Genomic DNA, 8,749 nt, shown 5'->3' with positions numbered 1-8,749 from the left:
GAGACAACATCAGAGCTTCAGCATAGGTGTTTATGAGTACCAAAGTTAACATCTGAAAAGGGTATCTTCGTGGAGTAGTCTCCACTACACCACTTCAAGTACTATGGGGAATTTCTGTTTACTTGGTTTTAAATAATATAATCTCTTGATCATTCAAATTCCACTCCAAAATCTACTCCTAGAACCCAATGGTTTTTTTTAAGCATTATTTTAATGTAAATTCAGGACTTCTATTTTTTATTTCCAATTTTATTTTTCATATAAAAGTTTATTTTCCCTGAAATCCTGAAGCTTTTGAACTCTGTGAAGGACCTGCATTTTGCTATGTTTTTCACCCTAGACAACAGGTTTCTTTCTCATTGTTGGTAGGAGTGTCTAATGTTCATTAGACCCCAAGTTGCTGCTCAAGACTATTCATTTAGGTTAGCCTATTTGAATACACCCAAATAGGAGTGTATTCACTGTGAGGCTGAACAATATTCATTCTTCTAATGCCCATTTGAAGCCATCATTTAATTCATTGTATGGGACCTTTGCCCAAGTGAAAACCTGTGTTTGAGTCAATAGTCACAGAGTGACTCAAACAAATAGGAAAGAATAAAGGCGCCATAGCTAGACAGAAGCTGGACCTGCTGGGGGACACCTGGCTGAGGGAAGGGGAAGTTTCCTGGTGCCCTGAGCCCTGGGGAAGGCTGAAGGATGAGTCTTCTTCTTTTTTAAATTTATCCGCCTCTTTTCCTTTTCCTTTCCTTCTCTGACTCACCTTTATTTTTCTTTGCTCCCAACTTCTTGTCTTCTCTGTTCCTTCTGTTCCTCTTGCTTCTTTCTTCTAACTTTTCTTTCTCCTGTTTTTCTCTTGTCCCTAGTCAACCTAAATAACAAATGGAGAGAAGCTCTCTAAAAGAAAATGATATTTATTCGGGCATAGGGCATTGCCATAAGAATATGCATGTCATAGTAAGCTATATGGGTATTCAGGGAGATAAAGGAAGACCAGGTTTTTAAAGGACGAATGAGGAGGATTACATAATTATTTTGAGATAATTATTCCCTGCTACAAGCACCAAGGGTGGTGCCAGTCCAGGGTTGGAGAGACAGTTGCTGAGAAGATATACTAACAGATATATTTTTTGTGTAAGGTTGCACTAGCCTTTGTGCAAGGTTGTGGTTTTTGCAGAGCCTTTCATGGTAGTTTCTGTTATCAAGTGCTTATACATGAGAATCATCTATGGCCTTCCTTGGCTCTATTTGTCAGGGTTTCGGTTTGGTTTTTTTTTCAATTTAATTCAATTAAATTAATTTTTTTTTTTTTTTTTTTTGAGATGGAGTCTCGCTCTGTCACCCAGGCTGGAGTGCAGGGGCACAATCTTGGCTCACTGCAACCTCCACCTCTCAAGTGATTCTCCTGCCTCAGCCTCCCGAGTAGCTGGGATTACAGGCATGCACCACCAGGCCTGGCTAATTTTTGTATTTTTAGTAGAGATGGGGTTTCACCATGTTGGCCAGGCTGGTCTCATACTCCTGACCTCAAGTGATCTGTCCGCCTCGGCCTCCAAAAGTGCTGGGATTACAGGTGTGAGCCACCAGGCCCAGCTGTTTTTTTTTTTTTTTTTTTTTTAAAACAAACCACAATAACTCCACTTTTATTGTGACAACTTTCACACCCTCCCTCTCCTTTTGCCTCTTCAGTTTGCCCTCTTTTCTTGCTCTGCCTCTGGCCCTGCCATTGGCTCCATCTTGCAGTGGATCTGAAAACCTCTCAGTTTTCTAATCTCTTACACTCTAACAAAAACTAGGAACCCTCTCCCTAGAATAGGGCATACAGATATGCAAATCAAATATAAAACTTCTGAGAGTTGGTGATGCTTGAAGCTTTCCAGGCTAAGACCTTCTGGGATAAGTGTCCTTTGGTCCACTTCTTTTTATAAATCAAGTAACAAAGTGGTTTTAAGGAACCACCATAAGGAGACAAAAATAACTTCAGTAACATTTGGCAAACGGGTAATCAGCATGAAATTTAAAATCAACATAAAAGATCATACTAGATCATACAGTAGGTAGGGAGCTTTGGAAAGAACATGATGCCCAGGACAATTTCAGATTTTCACACGCTAAGGTTGGTTGTAAGCCAATGTTGAAAACAGAGACACAGCATCATCTGCATGATGACATCTACAGCTAGGTCTTCAACTATCATGGTAGCTGTAGGTGACATTTTCTGTATACTATTATCTCAGTCCATTTTGTATTGCTATAAAGGAACACCTGAGGCTGGGTAATTTATAAAGAAAATAAATGTATCTGGCTCATGGTTCTGCAGTCCATACAAGAAGCATGGTGCCAGCATCTGCTTCTGGAGAGAAACTCAGACTGCTTCCACTCATGACAGAAGACAAAAGGGAGGCAAAGAGGAGCTGGCATGTAGAGATCACATGGTGAGAGAGCAGAGGCAAGAGAGGGGGAAGGTCTCGGGCTCTTTTTAGCAATCAGCTGTTGGGTAACTCTTGCAAAAACTAACAGAGGGAAAACTCATTCATTACTGCAAGAATGGCACCAAGCCATTCATGAAGGATCCATCTCCCTAACCCAAACATCTTCCACTAGGCCCCGCCTCCAACATTGGGGATCAAATTTCAACATGAGGTTTGGATCGTCAAGTACTCAAACTATAGCAACAATAAAACTCTAAAGCATTATATACCTGTAAGGAGTGGCATTGAAGTGAATTTAGCTGGTTGGTAAATGTAATGGCCCTGAGTTTTTTTTTAAATAAATGAACATTCTGGACATTGAAGAATAATTTCAGTCTATATTTTAGGAGTTATTTTTGTTTTAAACACAATACACCCACGCACAAACTTCCTTTAGCCCTTCTTTCCAAAATATATTTTAAAGCCTCCTCCCCAAGGTACTGCGCTATTGATAGGAAGAAACTCTGCTTTGCATATTTGTCATCTTTCCTCAAAACTCCTATTTGGATTTTTTTTTCTTATTTCCTACCAACCCCCCAGTAAAACCAGATGGCAATTTTACATCTAAAGGAATTTGCATGATATAAATGTGCTATTAAATAAGCATAATGGAAATGTATTGCTCTATTGTAAATTACTAATCTCATTTCCATCTGAAAATTTTTTAAAGCATGGTTGAATTTTTAGTAATGGTAAGTTAATGACATATTAAAAATGAAACAGGAACCATTTATCTGAAGTATCAACAATATTATTATTATATATTTTAAAAGGTCATCATTTATTTAAAACATAATTATAGAATGACTCTAAACCACACAGAGACTTACTTTTTAAAGTATACGTTACATTTTCCCACTAATACTTAACTATATTTAAACAGTGGTAGTTGGATTTTTAAAGGCAGGAAGCACTATATCATTATTGTGTGTTTGTCCTTTGAACAAATTTGGCCCATAGGGCATTGACCTTCTAAAATCAAAACCAACGGAGCCCACATCAATGAATCGATAGTGTTAGGTCTGATCTCTCTTCTTTTGCCCTAGATTCAGGTTCTGGGGGTTATGTGAACTTAAGATGAAAAGAAATATGATGAAAATAACTTGGCTAGCTGGAAAAAAAAAATAACCACCTGGGATATGGGGGAAAGTCAAGTGTACCAGTTAAATGGCACTTCCTTCTAGTAAAGATCTCTCCAAGTTATCATGATAAGCTGAACACGGTGTGTGCTGGTAATTAACTCCTAATTATCTAAGAAAATGAAAGGCATAAATTATCCAAAATAGAGGCCAGGCACGGTGGCTCACGCCTGTAATCCCAGCACTTTGGGAGGCCAAGGTGGGCAGATCACGAGGTCAGGAGATCGAGACCATCCTGGCTAACACGGTGAAACCCCGTCTCTACTAAAAATACAAAAAATTAGCCGGGCGTGGTGGCGGGTGCCTGTAGTCCCAGGTACTCGGGAGGCTGAGGCAGGAGAATGGCGTGAACCCGGGAGGCGGAGCTTGCAGTGAGCCGAGATGGCGCCACTGCACTCCAGCCTGGGCGACAGAGTGAGACTCCATCTCAAAAAAAAAAAAAATTATCCAAAATAGAATTTGTTTTAAATTTTTTAAAAATTCTGTTTTGCTTAGCATTTATCTTCCTGCTATGTTTTTCTTAAACTCCTGCTAAAATAATTATACTTAACCTGAGGGGCACATCTTAGTCTGGTGGTGAGGGATACAGGCTTCTTGGAATGTGCTGTGAATGGGAAGACACATTTTAAGTGAAATATTCACCACAGAAATATTTACCAATAGAAAGTAGAGATGCTAATAAGAATTGGTATTTATGTAATACTATACAACTGATAAATTTCACGTACATTATATATTCTCCAACTCTGGGAGGTAGAAAAGGTATATGTAATTATTATCCATAGTTCACAGATGGATGGATGGAGAGAAAGACAGTCAGTGATAGGATTTTATTTTTTCATTGTCTATGTAGACATTTAAATTTCAGTTTAGTGCGAATCCCAGCTGTATCCTTCCTAATTGCCACAGAGAATTTTTCTCAATTGTTCTAATACAGGTGATAGCACATCTTATGTATGTAGTAACCAGGTTTTACCTCTACCAGGTGTGGCATCCAAACCAGGGACTTGGCAAATGCACACATCCCCAAATAGCTGTCAGTCTTAGGGAATTCAGACCATTTCCAGGTTAACATCTATTTTGGATGAGTGTTTTGATCATGGGAACAGTTGGAAAGGAGGCTGCTAGCCATTCAAATATGAACTTACCTTCACCAATTCATCCATTCCTCCACTTATCAAATACGTTTTGAGCATAGGGTATGCCAAGCATTACCTGGGCCATAGGAAGATAAGAGTGAATTAGAAGTGGTCCTAGCCTGCAAGAAGCTAAACAAAATTTCCAAATCATAAAACCAGTTAAAAAGTACTTGTGGGAAGCTGGGCGTGGTGGCTCACACCTGTAATCCCAGCACTTTGGGAGGCCAAGGTGGGCGGATCACCTGAGATGAGGAGTTCAAGACCAGCCTGGCCAACATGGTGAAACCCCATCTCTATCAAATAGATAAAAAATTAGCTGGGTGTGGTGGCACGTGCCTGTAATCCCAGCTGCTCAGGAGGCTGAGGCAGGAGAATCACTTGAACTTAGGAGGCGGAGGTGGCAGTGAGCCGAGATTGAGCCATTGCACTCCAGTCTGGGCAGCAGAGCAAGACTCCATTTCAAAACAAACAAACAAACAAACAAAACAACAACAACAACAAATTAGCCTGGAATGATGGCTGGTGCCTGTAATCCCAGCTACTTGGGAGGCTGAGGCAGGAGAATTGCTTGAACCCAGGAGGCAGAGGTTGCAGTGAGCCAAGATCATGCCATTGCACTCCACCCTTTGTTTGGAAACTGATTCATAGAAGAAATTAAGAGGCCGGGCACGATGGCTAATGCCTGTAGTCCCAGCACTTTGGGAGGCCAAGGCAGGTGGATCACTTCAGCCCAGGAGTTTGAGACCAGCCTGGGCAACATGGCAAAACCACATCTCTACAAAAAATACAAAAATTAGCCAGGTGTGGTGATGTCCGCCTGTAGGCCCAGCTCCTTGGGAGGCTGAGGTGGGAGCATTGCTTGAGCTCGGGAGGTAGAGGTTGCAGTGAGCCGCGATTGTGCCACTGCACTCCAGCCTGGGTGACAGAGTGAGACCCTGTCTCAAGAGAAAAAAGAAGTTAACAATCAGTCCAAATGCTTTGAGTTCTCATAATTTGGGTGATCCCTGAATCTTTTCTATTCACAATAAACTTCCCATCTGTTTTCTTGAAGCATGTGATATTTGTCTTGATTACAGAGATGAAAACATTTTGCCTAGTAGCCTGGTCTGGGTCCATCTGCCCATCTCTCACATTTGACTGTGAGCTATGAAGGGCTAGGGCTTCACAGTCAACTATGCTCCCCTCCCTACCCTTGCACAAAAGATGCTTACAATAAATGCCCACTTTATTGAATTAAACAAAGAGGATGTTTTAAAATTAAAAATGTGCCTGCTTTCCTATTTCAAGAACTGCTTGGAATTGCCTTAAGATGATTCTCCTCTACTGGGCAGCAATAAGCAGAAAGCCCTAGGAAGGGTTGTTTTCCATCCTCCAAAGGGGAAATGTTGTTTTAAAGGGTGCCTCCCCATGTTTCAGGCCTCTCTTGGGCCTACCCCAAAATGTCTTTGTGCTAAGCTAATAAAGAACAGATGACTTATTTAACCCACATTTTCCTAAACTATTTCCTCATATTTTCTCTTGTATGTAAATATTTTCTCTTGAATCCAAATAGAGAATTTTCACTGAAATGATGAACCCATTGTAAAGTTTTTTTAGCAAGGTCTCTGTGCAGGTCTTGTCTGATTAGTTATGAGCATTAAACACACACACACACACACACACACCAGCAACAGCTGCAAAAATGTCCATGTGCATCACTCCATTGCACTACTCAAACATATAGAAGAAAATTAGTTAAATAAAAACACACGACAGTGAATGTGTCTGCTGGGAGTACTTCCTTGTGTTTTACATTATCACACCTAAACATTAAGTCAGCCCCTTAACTTGATTTTAATGTATTTAAGCAATAACCATCAAGGCACAGGGCACTTTCTGGGAATTAATGAGCAGCAAGAAGAGTTGATGGCCTAAAGTCGAACCAAGGACTGTTAACCCCAGCTGGCTATTAATTCCCCAGGAAATGCCCGGCACTGAGGTTGGTATTACTATTTATAAGCCCTTTATACATGAAGAAAGGAATTACATATATCCCCCCTGCCGTGCCTTCATTTCAGAGAGTGCTGTGGGAAAGCAGGGAGCTGAATCACGCTGTTGTTGCTGCATCAAGCCTTTTCTGCTAAATTAAAAGTAATTACCAAAATGAAGGCTTTGGTCTACAACCAGACATAGTAAGAGCCTCTACACTACTCTTCTCTTCCTCATTCCCACCATTGGCAAATTAAAGGAAAGTAGTAATGGCAGCACCTTCCTGGGACATTTTTAATGAGGTCTAGCACACATGCAGTAAAGCACATGAATCTTAAGCATACAGCTTGATATAATTTTTAGGTACATACCAGATCAAGGTTTAGAACATTCCCAGTACCCCCGAAGCCTTCCTCATTTCCTCTCCCAGGTGGTACTCTAACAAAGGTGATCACAATTCTGCCCTCAGTCTCACAGAATACTTTTGCCTTTCCTCTATGTTGTATAAATTGATTCATACAGTGTGTAGTCTCGTGTGTGTGTGTGTGTGTGTGTGTTTGTGTGTGTGTGTTTTCCGAGACGGAGTTTCGCTCTTGTCGCCCAGGCTGGAGTGCAATAGCATGATCTCAGCTCACCGCAACCTCCACCTCCCAGGTTCAAGCAATTCTCCTGCCTCAGCCTCCGGAATAGCTGGGATTACAGGCATGCACCACCGCTGGGCTAATTTTTTGTATTTTTGGTAGAGACGGGGTTTCTCCATATTGGTCAGGATGGTCTCAAACTCCCAATTTCAGGTGATCCGCCTGCCTTGACCTCCCAAAGTGCTGGGATTATAGGCGTGAGCCACCGCACCCTGCCTCCTATGAGAAGCTTTTATACCTTAAATCCTGAATGTCTAGAATCTGTTTGTCCCGAGAAGGTAAACACATATTTATGGGCCCTGGCACACTAAAATCCAACAACACTGTATGTTTAGAACATGATCAATTCCACCTGTGGTAAGGCAACTGCTTTCGAAGGCTGTTCTGAGGACAGGCTAATCAGAATTGTGTATAAATAAACATTTATACAAGTGTAGTTGAGGCATCTTCCCTAACTCTTTTTCCCACTACCCTATCATGAAAGGAATTCTTATCAAGTACCTTCTATATTAGATTATTAGTTCTAACAACACTCCATAAATGTAGGCATTGTTTTCTCCAGTTTACCAAGGAGGGAAACTAGAATGCTAATGAATTTGCCCAAGGTCACGGTAGTAAGTGCCAAGGTTGGGACTCATTACCTGTCTGACTCCAGAATTCAAGTGCTTTCATCACGTCCACAGCCAGGCAAGATGGGGGAGCCAGAGGTAGTCAGTGACTGGGGAGAAGAGAAGGAGCAAAGCAGGATATTCACTCAGTCTCCAGCGTGAAGCCTTTTGCTCAGGGTTACACTTGAGCCTTTAGCCCATGGATTACTGAAATGACTTTTTGTACAGCAACTTTGCTTTAGTCTGCATTTGCTGTGTGGGGTATGTCTAAACACCTGAGCACCCTCTCAAACACCCTTGTAATATTGACACCTAACATCAGGGTACTCTTGTAATATTGACACCTAACATCAGGCTACTCTTGTAATATTGACACCTAACATCAGGGTACTCTTGTAATATTGACACCTAACATCAGGGTACTCTTGTAATATTGACACCTAACATCAGGGTACTACTGATACCCTCATTTTGCAGATGAGGAAATTGAGATACAAAGGGGTTAAGTAGCTTGTTTGATGTCATACAACTGGAAGGGAGGGGGTCTGAATCTGAATTTGAACCTGAGGATTCAAATCCCAGGTGGTTGTAGTCTACAACTTGTTCTTGTAAATACTGGTGAGCCCTTCTGTAAGCAAATTTGCATTTGTTCTGTATTTTGGTCCATTCATCCAATTCAGATGCAAATTACTGAAAGACGGAATGTGTCTTGTGTTCCATATTATTGCTTTAAAACTTACTCTGGGTTATATATTTAGTGTGTGCTCAGTAAATATCAGCTGA

The 8,749-nt window shown here is 41.1% G+C and overlaps 1 long non-coding RNA gene across 1 annotated transcript; it reads right to left on the bottom strand.

Annotated features, from left to right (window-relative positions):
• Positions 1–611: 611 nt before the first annotated feature.
• On the bottom strand, positions 612–4,827 carry LOC134729788 (uncharacterized). Its single transcript, XR_010111219.1, has 3 exons — positions 4,759–4,827; positions 4,162–4,214; positions 612–871 (listed from the first exon to the last, which is right to left on the bottom strand). It is a non-coding gene; the product is annotated as an uncharacterized LOC134729788 (long non-coding RNA).
• Between the last annotated feature and the right edge of the window lie 3,922 nt (positions 4,828–8,749).

This window comes from Pan paniscus, chromosome X, assembly GCF_029289425.2.
Source record: "Pan paniscus chromosome X, NHGRI_mPanPan1-v2.0_pri, whole genome shotgun sequence".
NCBI classification, from domain to species: Eukaryota; Metazoa; Chordata; class Mammalia; order Primates; family Hominidae; genus Pan; species Pan paniscus.
Note: the sequence above shows the minus strand (reverse complement) of the source record. Positions and strands in the feature narration are given on the sequence as shown.